Raw genomic sequence first — 21,546 nt, 5'->3', positions numbered from 1 at the left:
TACGCCCTCAGATGTGACCTGAGGTCTCCTTGTCCATTTAGACCCCCTTAGCTTCTCATATTTGTATTCCCAGTTAGGTGCTGACAAATCAAAGCATCCCTTTCATCCCTTCTAATTCTTATTAAATGAGTTTCCTCTCTTTGCCACTAAGTAACCTATTGTTTCAATTTACAGTTCATTACATTATGGTTGTCTGGATTTTTATTAGTAGCAGTAGTATTTCTTTTAATCAATTTTTTCAGCCAAGGCTATGTGTTTTTAAAAAATCAATGAGTAAAGACAATACACAATTATTTATATGGCTGTTGCCTCTGTTGTAATGTAATATTATTACCATCTAAATGCTTGCAGAGCGTTCAGGCAACCAAGGTCTGTGCCACATGCTCTGCTCTGCTGGAGCCCTGGAGTATTGTTTTTGAAAGCTGTTTATTCCTAAATACTCCTGATGATAATACAAATGCCACCAATGTGGTTTCAAGCACTACAGAAGAAAGGAACAGAGGGGCTCGTATTGTTTCAGATATGGCACTGAGCCTTCAAAATGTGTCTGGAAGAGAGGCAGGCAGGCAGCAGGGGCTGATTAAGAGAGAAACAGGGTGATAAAACCAAGTAGAAAATTGATCTGCAAAGCTTGCAAGTTTATTTGTAAAATTCCCCTCCAGCGGCAAAGCTTAGCCTCTGAATAAGAATGTTCCACCAAGACTGAGATTAACCCTTGAAAGGCTTGATTGGTCTGATTCCCCTTTGTTTCCCATTAAAGATCTTTTATCTATGCTTCTTACCCTGAAATCCTATGTGTCATTACTAGAAAGTAAGCCACACTGAAATCAGTGGGACTTACTTCTAGGTAAACATCTCTGGAGCAGAAATTCTTTGGCAGCAGGAAGAAATCATCCATAATTTTTGGCATTCGGTGTAGATTCTGAAAGGGAGGTGGAAGAATTCACCTGCAGATGTAAAGCCATTGCTGTAAAAGGCTGGATCAATACCAAAGCAAACAGAACACCCATTTCTTGCATTTTAGAGGGAGGCACAATTACTGGATTGGGGTGGGGGGGCTTATACAGAGCTTATACAAATATCGTTTTTAAAAATTGAATGTGTCTCTGTGTCAACATTATGCTGAACATGCATAAGAGGATCAAGGCCAATAAGCACAATCCTATCTCTGTTGCACATGTTCAGGGTATGTTCAAGTAACATGCCTAAAGAGAAGAGAGTAAATGAGATGCAGAGGGGAAGGAGAATTTTCCTTGGTGCAAAGCAGGGACAGTGAACAGACTGCAAGTTTTGGGTAATGAATTGGGCAGAATATATTTCTTTTCCTTGAAAAGGAATATTGTGGATCTTTTTTTCAGTAAATAACTGTATTAGGAGTAGCAGCTGTTGAAAGAAACTTGCAGAAACAAGCTGGGAGGGCAGAGAGGGTTGTGTGAAATAATTCAGACCTGCTCGTTGTTGTTTTTTACTGCTGAGTTCAGTGTGGGTTGCTTGAATGTCTTTGAAATGCTGCATCAGTGTTGCTATTGGCTGTTGCCACTAGTTTCCCTTGCCTGACTGGCATGCAAGGTGTTTGCCTTTCAGTCTGGGGCATATTCATATCTGTGTCATCTGCCACCCACTAGCAGGAGAAGCAGTGAGCTCCTGCTAAGCACAGTGTTAGCTCTCCAAAAGTGTAATGTGCCCAGCAAGGCTCTGGCATAAAAAACCTAGGGAATCTTTGCCTAAACAAGGGAAGAAACACACGTAGATATGTATGAAGAGTAATGCAAGGGACACTTTTGATATAAAAACGAAATGCATCATTTGGTTGAAGTCTGAAAGCAGACAACCATATCTGGCATACACAAAACACATATACCCTCTTTATCAGTAATGCATCAGCGTTCCTTTTAACCATGGGATTAATTTGTGTATATTCACTATTTTAACACACATGGAATAAGACCAGCTGTGTTTGTAATGAGTCAAGAAAGATATGGGATAGAATGCAACATAGCAATAGCACTAAGGAGATTGTTCCACCAGCCCTGCATTTGTGCCTGCCCAAGGGGCAATGATCTCCCCTCTCCTCCCACCCCCATTGTTCTGATGGTTCTCCAACTCCCCCAGAGTGGATTTGAAGGAGGCAGAGGATGTGGGAAACCCTGTTGCGCTGGCAAGAGGCCTTGTGCTGGCTTCTGCCAGCAGGACCAGGTGGCTGAATCCAGCCCATAGTTTTCCGCAACGCATAAATGCACTACAGTCAGCTTTGCCTGTGACTTTCTCCAGTGAGGAGGGTTTAGGGTGGAAATGCACTTTGCCCACTGCCCCAGAAAGCAATGAAAGGACAGGGCCACAATATCTGATCTGCCTGCTTATTTCCACAGCTTCTTAATGCAAGTGTCCTTTGGATGTTTTTTAAAAAAGCCCTAAGTTGAATGTCAGTGGAGATGGAAATACTCTGACTGTTTTCTGTATGTAGCCATTTTTAATCCATGTTTTGCGGCCATTCATTATCTTTTATAGAGGCTGCCCTGTGTACAGGACTCTTGTCTTCTTGTGAGCCGCACAGACCAATTTGCCTAGTGTTCTAATATGCCGCTCATCCGCAGCCCATTTCTAAGCAATAAAAGTTTGAGGGAGGTGGTGCTCATCCAGGCTTCCATTTCCTTTGGGAAAAGTTACAGATAGGTAGCCGTGTTGGTCTGCCATAGTCAAAATAAAAATATTCCTTCCAGTAGCACCTTAAAGACCAACTAAGTTAGTTCTTGGTATGAGCTTTCGTGTGCATGCACACTTCTTCAGATACCATCTGATTCAGATACCACTTCAGATACTATCTGAAGAAGTGTGCATGCACACGAAAGCTCATACCAAGAACTAACTTAGTTGGTCTTTAAGGTGCTACTGGAAGGATTTTTTTTATTTTGACTTTGGGAAAAGGTCACAGTAAGCTTGTGGCATTTTGTAAAACTGGAGATTCATCTCATTAACACTCAACCACATTTTGCTCCCCTATCAAAGTTGGCCCATGGGGAGTGGGGGGCGGGGAACAAGCCTCTGGCTGACCCACTGGATCCATTTTCCCATGCCTGCTTTACGCAAACCAAAGTAGCACATTCTTTAAGGAGTGGGGAGAGAAAGATTAAGCCCCTTTCCAAAACATTCCCATTACCATAATTGAAAAAGCTGGGTTCCATATTGTAGTTTGCATCCGCCTGACTTGTGAGACAATGGAAGGATGCACCTTTGGAGGGAAAGTCAAGCCACTGGAGAGTTGTAGCACCTGCTGTGGCTGCAGAGACTGATACGGGAGAGACATGTTTTATGGCAGGTGGGGCAGGTGAAGGCATCCAGTTTTTGCTGCTGCAGGTGCACCAGGGCGTTTCTTCTCTCTCTAATCCACCAAGTTAAACATGTCCAAGTAGTTTGACCTCCTTAACAGTCTCTTTTAACAAAAACAGAGTCGCAGAATTGAGGGGAATCCTTGTGAGAGCATTCAAATCAACTCCAATCACATAACAATTGCACGGTAATGCTTTTTTTGCCAACTCAAGTGCATATGAAGTGTTCCTCAATGAATAGAGAACCTGATTTATTTATTTTTTATTTTTTTACAATATCATAAATAGCATGTTTTAAAATTTAAATTCTCAGAGCTATTTGTCGGTTTAGTAGCCATTTCTTGTCATTTTGTTTATGCTAGAGACAAGGAAAATCAATGATGGCATTCACAGCAGACACCTAAGATATGCAGATCAAATCTAGGACATTAAAATTCAAATTCCATGGACCATCTTCTCTTTCTTTCTTTCTCTCTCTCTCTCTCTCTCTCTCTCTCTCTCTCTCAAATACACACACTCCCCCCTTCATCTTCCTCTGTCTCCTCTCACTTTATCTGGTGAGTGGAAACTGTTGCCATAGCAATAACATCTTAAAGTTTTCCAGAAGTGCTAGAGGAATAATTTTCTTTCCTGCTCCTCCTTAACAGTTCAGGAAAATGGAGCTTATTACAGAGAAAATTCTTTTTCTTTGTGATTTGATCGGAGATGAGCCGAGTATTTTGCAGTCTCGAGGAAAGTTGCCTTCTCTGTGATGAGAAACCCAGCTGGGCTGCCCACTGCTGCAATTGGTCTGACCTAAAATGGCTCATGTCTCTTTTGTTGCTGATTTGGATGGTAGGATTTTGACCAGCCAGCAGATTCTAAATGGGAGACGAGAGGAGGGCAGGCTACAAGCCACCCACAAAACAGGTAAACCTACTGAGATAAACAGACAGAGCAGCAGAGAGTACAAACAGATCTAATGTCTCCCACTTCTGCGACAGCTGTGGTGTATGTATTCTGCTTCTGAAGAAAAACAGTTTTAGGCATCCATTTTGGGGGGGCTCCACATGCCTCGTAAAGAAGGCGAGGGGCATGATTGGAGTCATCCTGTATCTGTATTCAACAAGCAGCCCCAGTGCCTGTAAGCTCTTAGGCAGTGTTCCTCAGTGGCTGTGTCCATGATACTTTATCCCATGTGCTCAAGATTCCTGTCTTTCTTCTTATTCCAGACTTACTCTTTTATAGGCAGGTCTCCATAAATCACTCAGGCCTAATGAAAGCCATAAGCAAGTGTTTAAGCACTCTGGGAACTATAGTTCAATCAGTGGAATAGGGGAGGCCTCCTAACAACTCTTAGCACCCATAGCAAACCACAGTTCCCAGAATTCTTTGGGGGACACCATGACTGTTTAAAGTGGCATGGTACTGCTTTAAATGTATGGTATGGATGGGGCCATTGTTTCACTAGGAACCCAAGCTGATCTTGCTAGCCTGAAGTTGTGCCATCAGTTGTCCTTTCTCATCCCTCATGTATTGTTTCAGGAGGTTGTTTTCCAAATCTACAATTGCTTCAGTTGCATTTTTTGTTTCTTATAATTCAACACCTGTTGACCTTCCACTTAAAACTTGGCAAGACGTCATGAACTGGCAGGGCAACGGGGAGGAGGATGAGGATCCTGGCGAGAGGTGTAGCCAGGACTGAGAAACACTGGGGCAAGTAGGGAATGGAGAAGGAAGAACTCACAGGGTGATGGAGAATGGTGAAGGGATGGGGATCCATGCACAGGAGCCAGAGCAGCAGGACCCATAACCAGAGCCAGAGAGGCCCCTATCTCCATGATCACAGTTGGCTCTGAGATGTAGAGAGTAGTGGGAAGAACACTCTAGAAGGCTGAGGCAGTCAAGGGCCCACAGCCCAGCTCCCTAGCTGGCCAGGTGGGGCTCACTAGTGCCAGGAGGAGGTGTGTGATTCCTCCGCAGGAGTAGGTTTAGCACAGGTGAGGGTCCCATGCCTCATCAAGCCCAGATGCTGCAATAGGCAGAGCTGAGCTGCTGTGTCTACTCAACTGCCCATGTTGAGGGACCTTGTTTTGGATGTTGTTGGACCTCTACAGGACTGGGTTTGGGGTTTGATTCTGGGCTGTATCCTGACTGCTGACTGGACTTCAGACTTGGCTACTTGGATCGACCTTGGACTGTGTTTCCTGACCTTTGGATTTTGCTTGTGTGGCTTGACCTTCGGACTTTGGACGACATGCTGACTTGTTGCCAGGTAGGCCTAGGCGTTCAAGACACAAGATCTCTTTTACACTTGGAATTGTATTTCTGTTTGAGAAGGGGCCTGAATGGTATATGTGGTACATAACTGTCAACTTTTCCCTTTTCTTGTGAGGAATCCTATTCGGAATAAGGGAATTTCCCTTAAAAAAAGGGAAATGTTAACAGCTCTGATGTGGTATCCCCAGAATCCTTGGCAAATGATGGAAACAGTAATCTATATATTCCTAATTCTTAGAGGATAGTATCCTTTTTTTCTGACCTGTTTTGGTTGGTTGTTTTTTCCCCTCTTGGTGGAGTTATTACTTTGAACTATGTTAAAAAACTATTGCTGGTTGGTTTAGGACTAATGGTCAGTCCTGCTTCAGGAGCAAATGGGAAGAGCTGACAAGAAAGGTCAATTGAAAGTTTGTCTTTAAAGTACACCTCACTTAATATTCTCCTCACTACTCTAACATTTAATTATCGGTTTTGGCATTGTTTTGGTTTTGCTAGGTAAAGCATAAGGATGGAATTATCCAATTCTTGCATCCTAGAAATGATTTCATATTTTTTATTTCTGTCCCAAGTGTTGCTTTAAAACATTCATGTTATTTTTTTCCACCTACAATGTTTGCTTTAGCAACCTGTTTTTCAAATATGCAACTATTTCAGAAGCATTTTGTGCTTTAATAATTCAGTCACCCATTGACTTTTCACTTAAAACCTGGCTAGCCCCTTTTTAACACTTCAAATATATAATTGGCTCAGGGCCAGTTTACACATTTCTTTCCAAGTCTGTAAAATCTGCACACAGTGACTTTACCACCTCATTTATCTGAAATAGCTCCTGTGTGACATATTTTCAGAGATGCCGTATCAGAGAAAATGCTAGGTTTGAAATATTTTCTCTCATATTGTAAGTTCTGCAATTTTTATGTGGGGGCTCTTTCGGGTGGGGGAGGAAAGCTGCCCCCATAAGAAAACTTTAAGTCAACTTTACCATCTCATAAAGGACCATACCAGATTGCACACACATTTTCTTCGAGTCAACAGGGTCGTCTTCGTTGAGGTCTTTAGGAAGCCAGCATGGCTGATCCAGTAACTGCAGTTTTGGGAGGTGCAGCCAGCTTGGCAGTGGCCACAATTGGTGCCCCAGTAGCACTGGTTAGCAGCAGGCTTCACTGGAGCTGGAATTGCAGCTAGCTCTCTGGCTGCAAAAATGATGTCGGCAGCAGCCATCGCCAATGGTGGAGGAGTAGCAGCTGGGAGCGCTGTTGCCGTGCTTCAGTCAGTTGGTGCTGCTGGGCTGTCCGCTGCTACCACAGCTGCAGTGACAGCTGGTGGAGCACTGCTGGCTGCCATCTTCCCTTAAAAAGAAGACACACATACGCAGAGGCCATATCTACTTGGAAAAGCAGTACTTGGAAGATTATGCTTTGCCGTCAACGGCATAAATTACCTTAAGCAAAATGTGATTTTAATCAATGCTACATTATTCCTACTGGTTGAGATATGCAACAACAAATAAAGCTTTGAGAATTCAAAAAAAAAAAAGAAGGACCATACCATATTTAAAGGATATGGTATCTCCCCGGAACCAAGATTTTGCCATCTGTGGGGCAGGATGCACTCAAAATCATTGTAGACAGTGGTTTGGTAGATGATATATGTTTGTGTGAAAATTAGGAGTGAAATGGGTGTGTATGTGACAGCAGACTACAGGACAGAGTGGATGTGTGAGAGAGAATGGGTAGGACATTTGCTGTCTATGAGGAGGATGAAGGGAGAGAAATTGAATCTTTGTGTGAGGACGAGTGAGGCTAGGGTTGATATGAGACACTGCAAAGAAAGAATATGTGCCAGAAGTGTGTCACAGGGTAGAGCAGAGTTACTACCCTAGTTTACTGGCTGGTGGGTTGCTGCTGCTTACTAGGAGAGAGAAGGGAAGGACAAGATGCCGCAGAGGTTGGCATAGTGCGAACACATTGGCAGGAGTAATAGAACGGATGTGTTGGTGCATGTGCACCATGCTGACCTCTCTTCTGCCTTGCCTCTCCTCTCTTGGAAATCAGCAGCAAACCACCTGCCAGAAAGCAGTGCTACCCTACTCAATGACCTGCTTCTGAAATGTACATTATTACTTTCCTCCAGAGGGCAGAATTATAAACAATGGGTGGGAACTGCAGGGAAACAGATTTTGAGTAAGCGTTGGAGAAAATAGTAATGCAGAGCTTTCCAAACTGTGTTATGACACATTAGTGTGTCAGCTGCAGTGTGTCTTGTGAAAGCTCCTCCCGGGACTGGAGTGGGGTTAGTTTAACCTCCGGTTTGCTAGCAAAAAATTTTTGCCACCAACATGAAAAGTTTGAAAAGCTCTGCAGTAAGGAGCTGTTCAACAGTGGAGCAGTCTGCCCTGAGAGACAGCGGGCTTTCCTCTGCTGCTGGTATTTATGCAGGGACCGTGAATCAGGGAAGTTGTTGCATTCTTCATTGTAGATCCTGCATGGAGCTGAACCAATGACCCCAAGGACCCTTCCAATGTGATCATCCTATGAACTATTTTTTTCTTTTCTTTTTTGCAGCTTTCCACTTTTCATGGTAGTCCCGTGTATAGTTAATATGGATTTAAATTTTCCTCCTTCTGAAGCCTATCGGAATTTGTATGCATGTAGTAATGTCGTGCTGAGTCCTACATTGAAAAGATGATGAACTCTAGTATGTCCCAATATTTCTCTCATCTCCTTTTAAAAAAGTTTAAAAGTCTAAGCTCTTACTTAAAATACCCCCATATTTCCAATTCTCACGGAATCTTTTAACATTCATTTTGACAACCTCATTTTATATAAAGAAAGATCACATCTGTATCACTGTTGGAAATTTCCACAGTGACTGCGGTACAGATTTAAGCACTGTGCTTTAATTATAGCTATAGCCCTCTAGTTAGACGGAGAGGCCTGTGGGCATCCTCTTTCAATTCTGATACACATTTAGTGGATTAGGATGTCTGAAATTTGCTACAGTCTGAAGCAGGGCAAAGAAGGCCTCAGCTTTTCACCAAGTCTGCAAGGCAGATCAGTTCAGCTCTCTGGGCTGCAGATTTTAGAGGAGGGTCACCAAGAAAACGTTTCTCTTCACCCAAACACATGCTTAGAGACTGTGGGATGCCAGCAGCTCGCAAGGAGCATCTGGCCTACCAGATGATTTTCTTCAGTGCCCAGGATCCCGCCTGCCATTCTAGGTGGCTCTATACTGCAGCTCTGTGGATTATTATTCCTGTCACGGTCATTGATGGCATCATCAGTTTGTACTGTGTGACTGAGTGCACATCTCAGAGATCAACAGGAGACCAGAGGAGCCTAGGGTGTGGCAATAAGAGACATCTGTCTTGGAGGAAAAGGAATGCTACCTGCTGCACTAAGCAGGTGTAAGCAGTGTAGGTCAATGCATGCCTGTCCTCACTGGAGGTGGCCAATGCTAGTAACTGCATCTTATTCAGGAAGTGCTTAAACTGGTCACAGAAGCACCTTTGGCAGTTTCTACTGCCAATGTATACAGTCTTCCCTGGCATTAGAAGACTATCAACCCTGTTTTAGAAGAAGTAACTCCGAGCATTGCATTGGTTATTATGTAGTTCAAATTTGTCAAGAAGGATCCCACTTTAGCTGGATTAGTAATTCTTCTACTGTTTTCACTGGAAGCAGTCCTGAAGAGGTCATGGACTTCCCTTGCCAACTGCCTCATTTGTAGCTGTGTTGGCCACATGGACATACAGATCAGTATGAGTACTATAGTCTTTGCCACATTGTGGGTACAATATGCCCTGTTCTTCTTTGAAGGAAGGGTGTTAGTCCTAGTGTGCTTGAATAGAGGGAGAAATGACTACAGTTGTTGAAAGTGATAATATCATTATGTGCATGTTTCTGTTCCACCACAGGAGGTATGCAAAGTTCTGCAAGTTACCGTGTTTGCTTTTTTTAGCAATAGAATTTTAAAATAAGTTACTCTTCCTCCTAAAATGCATTCTGTTGCCATAAATCTGTGAGTTTCCCTGTCTAAAATAGGAATAATACCTTCTTGGGATATTTGATCATTGGTAATCAAGCTCTGGTTTAAGTAATGCCAGTCATACATGAAGTAACTCTGTACCAATCTCTTTATTTGAGAATGTTTGATTACAAATCAATGTACAGGCAGTGAAGCAATATATGTCATTCCATGCTCTTTTTCCAGCGCTCAGCACCACTCACTGCCTTTGCATTTACATCCCTTTCAAAGGTCCATGTGTCCCACAATCATCTGATAATAAAGTGAAAGGTGAGGTGCAACATTTCTAAAATGCTTGGCTTTCCAGTATGCAGACTTGATTTTACTTAGTTACAGTTCAATTCTAATCAGATCTACTCAGAAGTAAGACCTATTGAATTCAGTGGGACATACTCCCAGGTAAGCGGGGTTAGGAAAGCATCCTTTCCCAAAGCGATTTACATGAATTCAAAACTAAAACACCTTGAAGAAAACAGATAGAATGGCTTTAGCATCAGAATGAAAGGCTACCCAGAGTAAGGATGAATGCCTTGCTCCACACTCAAGGCCACATTGGACATGTATCCTAAGCAATATTTAAGTTTTTAATAGTCTTAGAGATACACAATGGCGAAGGGGAAGCAGAATTGTGTCCCAAGCTGCTGCTGTCTTAGGTAAATAGAAAGATATGCCTTATACAAAGTCAGATCAACGATCCATCTAGTTCTCCAATGACAGGTAATAGCTCTCTAGGATTTCAGAAGGAGTCTTTCCCAGCCGCACCAAGATGCCAGAGATTTAATGTGACACCTTTTGCATTCGAAGCAGATGCCGTATCACTGAGCTATGACCCTTTCCTCATTGTCCTGCCTAGGCAAGGTTCCCAGGCTAAATTCAGCTTCCATGATACAGTGAGCTGGCCTTGATACTGATAGCTCCAAATGTTTAAAAAAAACTTGCAAATGGTTTAAAAATCATGCACTTTGACAATTATATTTATTTATCTGCTGCATTTGTGTACATTTAAGAAACATTGACATATAGTCAAGTTTTTCTCACCAAGCATAAGGGATGGGATACCAGTAAAACTATCAAGAACAAATAATTCTGTGATTCCTGCATGTGCCTGTGGAATGCTTAAAACATTCAGTGCAGATTTTGTGCAGCACTTTTCCTGGATCTTCTGAGTTTGCATTTCTTGCTGCTCTGTTTTTCTCCATTATCTTATTCTTTGTCCCTGTGGACATTTGAAAGCAATAAAATTGTTGGCAGAAAGAATGCTGGATACACAGTGCCATCGTTAAAACAGAATTGCACCCTGCCACACCAGTTTTGCACTAAGCCCCTAAGTCAGTTTTCTTGGTCCATTTTAGCTCTAAAATGAGGGGTTTTCATGTGCCCCCCCAAGTGCTGCAGCTCAACAAATCCCTGTTTTGGGTTTCAGGTGAGCTTAGGAATATATGTCCCTACAAGCAAGTGCCGCACTTGAAATGCTGCTAGGAATGCAAGCATGTGGGTGACAGACATTCATTTCACAGCATGGCACGGTTTTCTTTCTTTCTTTTAAGAAGAAGAGAAGAAGAGTTTGGATTTGATATCCCGCCTTTCACTCCCCTTCAGGAGTCTCAAAGCGGCTAACATTCTCCTTTCCCTTCCTCCCCCATAACAAACACTCTGTGAGGTGAGTGGGGCTGAGAGACTTCAAAGAAGTGTGACTGGCCCAAGGTCACCCAGCAGCTGCATGTGGAGGAGCGGGGAAGCGAACCCGGTTCCCCAGATTACGAGACTACCGCTCTTAACCACTACACCATGCTGGCCATGGCATGGTTGTCAGCGAGCAGCGGCCCTGTCGCAAGATGTGTTTCTAAGCATCTGCTGCTTCAGACGGTCCAGTGTGTATCACTTCCCTTTCTCTCAGGCAGGCTGTGAGAGTCTGGGGGCAGTCCGAGGGCCATGCGCTGAGCCGTCTTGATTTGCAGGATCAATGAAACCATAAAACGCTAAGTGTCAAGCTAGCAGAGCTTCCAAGTTCAAGTGTTTGACTGCTCTTGAATTCTCTCCCCCTTAGGGGAGAAGAAAAAGCTTTAATTTATGAAGTGTCACAACACATTACAGCGCATCGCATCTTAATACGCCACTGCATGGCGCTGGCATTTGTTTGCTTTAATTCCTCAAAATAGCTTTTATTTGGAGCAAATGTTCCCTTCTACTCAAACAGTTCCTGGTCTCCCCTGCTGCGTGTTTTCACAGCTTCCCTGGGGACAGTTACTCCTGCAGAGCTCTGCCCTCTGCTGGTGATGGGTTAGGCCTTTGTCATGAGTTTTCATTGTTCTCTTCTTAATAATGGGGAAGGGGAGGAGAAATGCCGCCTTTTGTTTCTTCTAAACCGCAGTTCTCTGGGGATGAGGTACAAAATGGCTTGTGTAGAAGATGTGGGGGGGGGAGAGCGAGAGCACATCACTCTTGCAAAAACAAAGAGCTTTCCGTTTCATGGGAGGAAGGAATGAAACCGAGTTCCGTTTAATGGCCCTCGGTGACGTCCTTTTCTGAACATGTGGTGAAGTAGGAGCTTTCCAGATAGTCAGACTACACAGAGCAGTGCCAAATCTCTGCCAGCTTAGGCAGCAATTGCATCTCATTTCCTGTTGCTCCTTGCAGGCCACTTATTTTCCTGTGATGCAGCAGTCAGATGGGAATGCAGAGAAGCCCTATCGAAAGAGCATCCTGTGCCCCTCACCAAGACTCAACAGCTGGGGATGGGCTGAGGTGTGGCTGTAGTGTACATGCAGAAGGGTCCAGGTTCAATTCCCATCATGTCCAGGTAGGCTTGGGAACATCCCACTTCCTGGAAAAGTTGCTTCCAGTCTGAACAGACCAGGAGTAGGCAACATGGTGTCCGCCAAATGGTGCTAGAGTATAGATACCCACCATCCTTGACCCCTACTGGCTGCAGATGGCTGGATTTGGCGGCAGAACCCCCCCCCCCAAAGATAATACTGAGGTTGATGGTGTGGCTGAAGAGGCAGCTTCCTGTTTTCACAATTCCTCCTTAAACCTTGTTGAAGCTTTCAGAGAAAGTGGTAGTTTGTTGAAGCCTTTTTCGCTTGCCTCCAATAAGCTGAATGAAGCAACTTCATAATTAAACTTGCTTAAAACAAAGCTTTCTGCTCTCCCTTCATGTGGCAGGGAAAGAGCAGTGTGTCTCTGAGCATGTGCAGAATGCCCCCTCGCTTGCAGCTGAGCAGTACCAGTACCTTTTTTCTAGAAAAAAAAAGTGCTGACTAAAACAATAAACTTATCAACTTGAACTGCAACAGTGGCTATCTCTGTGACAGGCAAGGACTTGTTTTATCTATGTAGTTAAAAGCTGGGAGTGGTAGGTTCCTTTCTTTAAAAGCAAAAACCAACCAACCCAAAACTCCTTTCTCTTCTTGGCTCCTATGGAGAGGCAATGCGGAGCAGCCAGGCAGCATCACAAGAAGAGAGCAGCAAGGGGCTAGACGAAGCCACTATAAACTCTGAAACTACTCATCATTTCTGCGCCATGCAGGGCTTGGGCAATCTTTCTCCTGCCTCCTCTACTGCTCCCCTGCTTGAGCCATTCTGATATCCCAGCATGTGAAAGAAATGAAACGATTTCCAAACGACCAGCAATCTTGTGACAGTTAAGTTACACGACAGGAAAGTCTCCCCAAAGATCTTGTCTTCCTGGCCGCCTTTATGCTCCTTGGCTTTGAGAACTAAAGACACAGGGTTGAGCCAAGACATTTTGCTGTTAGAGGTGAAGGTCAACACCACACCCAGTTCTACATATGGAAGTCATCCAGACCACAACCTGTTAACGGTGATTACAGGGCAGTCTTAAAAAATTATTCACCTATATGCTGTTTTCCCTCCAACGCTGAACAAAGGCCAGTCCATTCCATTCCATGGAATTTTGGCATGTAGATTAAGTGGTGCTGGTGGTTGTCCTTACTGACTGATAGAATCCAGAAAGGCAGCTGATACCTGCTGTTTTGCATCTCTAGTTATTTTGTGCATGAATTTGACTGAGGGTAATGCATCAAGCAGTGTTCTTAAGTACTTACTCGGGCTCTCTATGTTCCAATTTGGCTGGTGATGCAACAGACACCCATTCATCACAGGAAGGCAGGGAGAACAGAAGTAAGAGTGGAACGGAGACAGTGAGTTCCATTGAAATTGGCAGCATTCAGCACTTGACTCACACATGCTTGCTGAGACAAGGAGAGATTGTTGAGCTCTTGAAATGGAGCCGATGGTGCCAAAGAATAACAGCCATCTCCTTGAATATTTCCTGCTGGTGGGAAATAACCAACCTTGCTTATTCAACAGCTGTGTTGCCAAAATGCTAGCTCATTAAATCATGACCTTCGCTACCCTTTGCGATCCTAAACTATTTATTCCAACAACCCCTGTTGTAATAGGAGTAACTGAGGCTGGGTTAAAACAGGGTTCTGACATCTCCTTTCGTTCTGGTGTTGGCTGGGTTTCCTCGTATTTACATGCATATAAGACTGGCCTACACAAGTGCTCTATGCGTAGTACAAGTCATTCCAATGAAATTCAGGTACCAATGTGTTATGTGTGTGTGAGAGAGACTGTAAAAATAACTTACCTTTTCAACTATATTGTATTGTTATGAGTATGTTAAGAGCAGCAAAGCAGCCATGGTCTGATGCATCTACGTAGTTCAATAAACTGTAATGGGGGAACTTGGCTTACTGAAGACAGAATGCGGATTGGAATCTCATTTACATTCCCTTGAATATACAGGGCACCTTGAGAAATAAGGTTAGGGGGGGGAAATATCCAGTTCCTTGTCCTGGGTTTAGTTGCTTGTCTTTCTTTTACAGAAAAGAGTGTCAGAAGAGGAATTAAAGCATATTTTTGCTGTAGCACTGATTTTTTAATTTATCTCTGACATGATCTTTGCTGGACCAGGTTTCTTCCATGTTGCCTTTCTTGGAACAGAAATATAAGTCTTATGCCTGAAAGTCTTATGCCTGAAAGACTAGACTCTTCTCAGCATAGGAGATGTGCATTCCTATGGCGTGGTGACCTAGATGTTACTTTAGCAAATAACACCAAAGCTCCAATTTACATTAGTTAACCTGCATTTGCTTTCTTTTGTCTTTTACTTGAGTGTTTTATCCTAGGGGTGTGCCCAGACATACCCTATTTTTTTATATAAAAATAATGAGGATCGTGGCTAGGAGAAGAGAGTATGAGGTAGCCACCTGGTTCCCTCAGCTGCCACAACCTGCCGGGAAGCAGTGGTGGAGGAGAGACAAGGCAGACAGGAAGCAGACTGCCACCTCTGGAGCCAGTCACTTCACTGCAGCTTCCAGAGAGAGAGACAGGTAGAAGATCCACTCCAGACTTTTCTTCGGTCTGCATCTTTTTCATGGCTTTGTCTCCACTGGCCACCTTTTGTGGAGAGAGAGATATGGGGTTATGAAGAGCTGCTTTTTTGTTACGGAAGCAAGAAGAAAGATGGGGATCCATCCCACCCTCCGCCCTCCAGATCTGCCCTGCCTCTAGTCAGCTGGGCACAGGTTTCTCTCTGCAGGAAAGATCTCCTGTTTTGGCTTCTTGACCAACTCTGGTTGTGGTTGCTTTGCTAGCTTTTTGCCTCTTTACCTTTCTCTTGCCCTTATTTGTCATGTCATCAAGACTACCGTAGCCAGAGGAGCTGCATGATCTCTGGACTGTATACCTGAAGGAGCTTCTCCACCACCATCGTTCAGCCCAGACACTGAGGTCCAGCACCAAGGGCCTTCTGGCGGTTCCCTCGCTGCAAGAAGTGAGGTTACAGGGAACCAGGCAGAGGGCCTTCTCGGTAGTGACGCCTGCCCTGTGGAATGCCCTCCCAGCAATGTCAAGGCAATAAGCAACTATTTGACTTTTAAAAGACATCTGAAGGCAGCCCTGTTTAGGGGAAGTTTTTAATGTTTAATGCTGTATTTGTTCTTAATATTCGTTTGGGAGCCGCGCAGAGTGGTTGGGGAAACCCAGCCAGATGGGAGGTGTATAAATATAATAATAATAATAATAATAATAATAATAATAATAATAATAATAACAACAACAACAACAACAACAACAACAACAACAATAATAATAATTCTTTATTAATTAATATATATTTTTATTTATACCCTGCCCATCCTTTACAACCCAAGCGGTTAACCAGTTTGTAGCTTTAGGCTTTTCTCCACTTTCCCACTTTAAATAGGGGTCAGGTGGAAGCAAACCCAAGTTTACAAAGGGAGGTAGCAGCTCTTAGGTTTGGCTTTTCCTCCTCTTTTGGAAGGAACTGCACCCCAGGGATTTGAGTCAGCAGGTTAGAGCAAGAGAGCTCCCAAAATCAACGCTAATCCTGACGGAGTAAATTAATTGATTGATTCATACACTTGACCTATTAGCCAGCCTCAGTACTACAAATGGGATGAGGATATCCTATTTATCATTTCAGCACGGGGTAAGGCTCTCGGAAAGCAAAGTCTTTTAATGGTCTATAAATTTGCTACCCTGTGATACAAAGATAGTAAGTGCAAAGTATTGACTATCCTCCCCCTTTGTTTCTGCCTCTCACATCCTTGCTTGCTCCAGCCTGCCTGCATATCACATGCAGAGCCCAGTAGGGTTTTGCCTGGAAATCACTGGGATTATCTCCCAATTTTTTCTCAGATAATTCAACCGAGAGGTTATGAAGAGCTGAATGATTTGGAGGCTAGGAATCACAGGCTGTGAGATTTAGGTTGCTCACAGGTGCCTATCTGGACAGAACAGTTCGATACTTATTTTATCTTCATTTAATTGGCTTCAGGAAAAATCTATCTTCTCTACCTTTTTAAAGGCCTGTGTGAGATTTTGCAAGGACAATATGACCTCAGTATGTTGGTTTCCCCTCTCCCCCACATATACACTGCCCCTCAGTTTTGAATAAACAATAGCAGCTCCCACTTAATGGCAATTGTCTGGTTTAGAAAGCTGCTTTGTTGTTCTTTGGGTTTAGGGAGAGAGTTCAGCTTTCAAACACTCTCTACAAACTTAAAAGCTGTAGCGTGCTCACTGAGTCCATCTTATACCATTCAACATACGACGGGAAATGGAACGACCTGCCTCTCATTCCCAAGTGAATAACAATTGAGTAATATATTTGGGACGCAGAATAGACACAGCTGATCTCTGAAGAAATATTTGAAAAATTGCTAAGGCATTTATGTATAGATTATGAGCAAAAGGGTAGTGATACATTGGGAAAGGGAGGGAGAGAGTGCCATTACTGAATTGCGTTTCCCGAACATGTCTACTGCCTGGCAGATAAATCTTGTTCACATTTACTTTGGAGTCAATCGCACTGTGTTCAATGGGGCTTATTCTCTTATTAATTGTTCTCAGGATTGCAGGCTGAGTCTCCCAACAGGATCTTTCTCTATTATTAGCCATTCCAGAAAGAAGGAAGTTCGCCAAACCCTTTCCTGGTGCTCGGTTTTGGGAAACAAATGAAAACACAGTGGACTTTGTTACAGTATTTACAAGAAAAATAGTTTCTACTTCATAGCCATCAATACCTTGGCACTTTAAGTCCATTAAACTGCTGGCAGTGATAAACTTTAGTAATGGGCAAGTGTTGATGTAAACAGGGGAAGAAACCTTTGTGATTTGCTTGAGCAGCTCTTGGTTTTGCAGTGTGACTGTGCCATATGAAAGGACTTTGGCCAGTGTCCAGTTCCTCATGGCTTTAGCCAGGTGTCTTTAGGAGAAAGCCACGGGCAACTGTCTCACCCCAAATCACAAAATAACAGGAGTGTGAGGAAGTCAGGCTGTGTCTCTTTCGTGATCTCTCAAGGTCATTGCAACTGTAAGCAAAGCTGAAATAGACTGAATTTGTGAAGGGCTGTGGGTTAAAATAATAGTAGCATGCTGAGCTAAGTTGTTTCGAGACACATAGATAAGCTGTTAAGGGGATGCCTCACCGTATCATCCACAGGTTTCTCAGGAAGATAACCTTATTTATTCTGTTCTTCATGCAGCCTCTTCAGTATGGGGAGAATATTTATTCTCCTCTGCTTCTGCACAATGTACACTTTCATAGTTTCTGAAATAGTACCAATTTATTTTCTGCCGTGTATCATTCTCTGCTTTCTTCCATATATAGTCTAAGACAGTTCTGACCTGTTTGGAAAGAATTGTGGCAGTCTTTATTTACTGTTGGCGTGAAAATAATAGCCTAAAACCCCTCAGTGTGGCTGAGAGAAAAGGGTGTGGAACCTGAACCAAGATTCTGTTCTATCTTAGAAACAAACCTTCACCAGATTTACTTACTTACTTACTTACTTACTTACTTACTTGTGGATGAGAGCTTTGGTGGTTTCATGTTGTCAGGTGTAAACTAGGCTGAGAAATCAGCGTTTTCTCCATGCAGTCCTGCCAAGTTGAGTTTGAGGGGGGAAATGTGTTAGAATGAGGCAGTGTGCTTCTGAATACCAGTTGCTGGAAACTGCCAGGCAAGGAGAGCGCTCTTGCACCCGGGTCCTGCTTGTTGTCTTTCTGTAGGCATCTAATTGGTCACAGTGAGAACAGGATGGTGGATTAGAAGGGACACTGGCCTGCTCCAGGCTCCTCTTGTTATGTTCTTATGCTTAAATGCAAATTATAATAATTCCAGCATTGCTTTTCATGTTTCCAGCAAGTCATCTTGTAGTACCTATGTCATACTGCATGTATACCGACACAAGATTGGAAAGTCTTAAATCAGGATCACATTTGTACCTAGTACTGTTCCAAATTTTTGAACTTCAAATGGCTTCGTCACTATGTAATTCCAGCCAAACAGACACCACATAGTGACTATGGGGATGTCATAGGACCATGCAACTAGTCAGATTTGGCTATGTGATGGCCACACTAAAGGCAAATGTAGACTCCCATTGCCCTCACTTGATCCAATCATGCATAGCTGAGCCAATGTGGATGAAAGTGATGTAATGCGTGTTGCAATGTACGAGAGCCCCACAGAAAGCATTCTGGAATCAAGCTGGATTTTCGGAAAGGCTTTATTTAGTTGCAGTCTTGCAGCATCGTAAAACAAGCCGTCTTGGTACATTCAGGATACACGGCACACAGGTGGAATTACATTCAGGGAGAAGCCGTCAGCTCTTCACATCCCTACCAACTAACAAAGAGCCAGCCAACCAACAACCACAGTGGGAAGTCACCCATGCCTCTTTATACTAGCTGGCAAGGAATCGATTAGGCAACGCCCCATGTCTCGTGATGCTTAGTCATCACATGCTCCTGAGTCAGCGTTCACAATTGGCACAGAGTGTTTAACTCCTCAGTACCCACAACACTCCAACAATGCAGTACACTGGGAAAACTGAATCCACACCACATTACTTTCAGTAGAATGTGTAATCGGGTGTAGCTCCCCATCCCCATCCTACCCAACTAGGCTATTGTATGTGACTGGATCAAGGTGAGAGAGGGTCAGTCCAGTTGTGGTAGCAGTGAGGACCAGTTCCCTCTTTTTTCACATTCCAACATACCCCCCCTTTATAAACACTTGCACCCTTTTGCAAAGGGAGGGGGGATCGCCAAAAAGAAAATGGACATTTCATGGGGGGGGGGGAGATGTTATCCCAACAGCATCTTGGTTCAACATTATACCCCACCTTTCCTCAAAGATCCTCAGGGTTGTATTTGTTCAGATTACTACACATTATCCTCACAACAGCCATATGAGAGAGGTTAGGCTGAAAGGCAGAAAGTTTGTAGAGGCGTTGATCCAGCTGGCTCATCAGTAGAAATAAGTGATCCATGTTGGAGAAAGGAACTCACAGAAGATAATTTCTCTGTGGTTGGAAAAACCACAACATGTCTTTTCTATTAAAAGCCACAATATGTCTTTTCTATTCTGAAAAGAGATGATATTTGGTGGATCCCTCCCATGACTTTACATTTTTCACACGAGTAGACCTCTTATGCACAGCCACTCTGTGAACCTCGTGGCTGAGATTTGAAGCCACCTCTCTCCAGCCCAAGTCTGAAATTCTATCCAAAACACAACATTAGCTCTCTCACAAGCCTTCCTTATCAAAGTCAAGTGTGTCTGTCTGAAAAACTGCTGCTTCTGTGGTCACAAGAAGCGCTTCTGCAAGTCATGAATAAAATATCTGCGTGAGAAGACTTTATAATTTTCCTCACAAGTCAGACATGCATGTTCTGAGACAGTGTGCATGTATTTGATTTGCAGGGGAACATGGCTATAATAAGTCTTTCCTGAGTTTTGTTCTGGGAACAATTTGGTGGACTGATTGATGGAAGTAGGAAGTGACCCTGCTTCATGTACCAGGCAGAGTGGGCCGAGAGGTATGGATAGACAACAGAAAATAACAGTAGGATAAAACTAAAAAAAAGAAGTCCAATCTTAAAAACGCCCACTGAAATAAAAGTAGCTTCAAGGCTTGCCTCAGAGTGGCAAATAGTTCTTTCCTGATACACTAAATTTGACTGTACTTGAATCCGACTCAAATCTAGGCCTTGGCAAAGTGAGGTGCCTGCCTAGTTCCTTTGTGGTCATTCTCTCTGGGACTTTTGCCTTAACTCTTTGGTGCACTTTCCTGATGTCTCAAAAGAGGCAAATAAGGAGCAAGATTTATCTGTTTTGGGAAACACATTCTGTGAAGGTTCCATTACAAATTCTGATATGCTAAATTTTGTTGTACAGGTACTTGAAGCTGAGCGAAATCTAGGCCTTGGCAAAGTTAGACATGTGCCCAGTTCCTTTTACAATTATTGCCCTTGGAACTTTTGCTTTTAACTCGTCTGCATGCTTTGCCAACGCCGTTTGTCCTCAAAGCCATGTGCACCAAAGGAAGCACACAAAATTTCAGGCTGATTGAAAAACGCCAGATACAGTGGTGCCTCGCAAGACGAAATTAATTCGTTCCGCGAGTTTTGTCATCTTGCGATTTTTTTTGTCTTGCGAAGCACGGTGTTGGGAAAGTTTTGGAAAAGCTTCAAAAATCACCAAAGTCTTTAAAAACCTCAAAAAAGGCTACCACACCGCGTTCTATGAGTTGCTCCTCGAAGTCAAGTCGCAACTGTATTAACGGTGCTAAGAAAAAGGAAACAAACTTGCAAGACGTTTCCGTCTTGCGAAGCAAGCCCATAGGGAAAATCGTCTTGCGAAGCAGCTCAAAAAGCAAAAAACCCTTTCGTCTAGCGAGTTTCTTGTCTTGCGAGGCATTCGTCTTGCGAGGTACCACTGTACATCATTTGTATGACTCTCTGATGCAAGCAAAAGAGATGACATGTTGCTTTGTGTGCTTCAGCAAAGTCTACCTTGGCAGTCAACTCAAGCCAGGAGGCTTCTAGGAAGCCAGATTGCCGAAGGGTCAGCCATGCATGAAAGCAATGAGATATGTTGAGCATCTGTTTCATTAGTGCATCATTAGCACTGGTTTATTTCTCAATGCCTCATCAGAGGCAGGGAAAGGGCGTGGGTAGCATCTTTCCTGACTCCTGAATGCACCTGCAGGATACCTTGTTTACATCAGGTAAGACTTTGCTTGATCGTCATTATCTTGGAAAAAAATGAAATGGGCACCAGTGTCCTCTGTAATAACTGTTGTTTGCTGAGAAAGAAAAGCAAGCAAAATAATAGAAACTAATCTGATCATGGCATCTAATTACAGAGAAAAGGAAACCACTAAAGGAACGTTTTGTCTTAAATATTGCAATAGCACCCTTAGAGCATTTTGTAGTTGGAGGTATGGGTGAATAAATATTGACCATAATTTCCCAAACCTATTAAGCCTGAACAAGTAAATCTCATCTTATTTATTAAATGTGTTTCAATGAACTTCAACCAGTATTAAATTTAGCATCTTAAAAAAACAACAACCCAGCAACCAGAAAACCCCAG

The 21,546-nt window shown here is 43.3% G+C and overlaps 1 protein-coding gene and 1 pseudogene across 5 annotated transcripts in view; both read left to right on the top strand.

Moving 5' to 3' along the window:
• The window catches only part of LOC309534892 (transmembrane protein 263-like), a 331,671-nt gene that overhangs the window by 153,958 nt on the left and 156,167 nt on the right, over positions 1–21,546 (top strand). The window contains exon 1 of one of the 4 annotated variants that reach the window (XM_082227437.1): positions 5,346–5,580. The exons of the other annotated variants lie outside the window; for them this stretch is intronic. The gene's annotated coding sequence lies outside the window, so the exon portion shown is untranslated. Of the gene's footprint in view, positions 1–5,345; positions 5,581–21,546 lie in introns of those variants that run through there. 4 annotated transcript variants of the gene reach the window in all.
• Positions 6,639–7,124, top strand: LOC309539948 (annotated as a pseudogene). Its single transcript has one exon. The product of its transcript is annotated as an uncharacterized misc_RNA (transcript).

The sequence above is a fragment of the Podarcis vaucheri genome, assembly GCF_965113315.1.
Source record: "Podarcis vaucheri genome assembly, chromosome: 1".
Classification (NCBI taxonomy): Eukaryota; Metazoa; Chordata; class Lepidosauria; order Squamata; family Lacertidae; genus Podarcis; species Podarcis vaucheri.
This window is presented reverse-complemented; position numbering and strand designations above follow the sequence as displayed.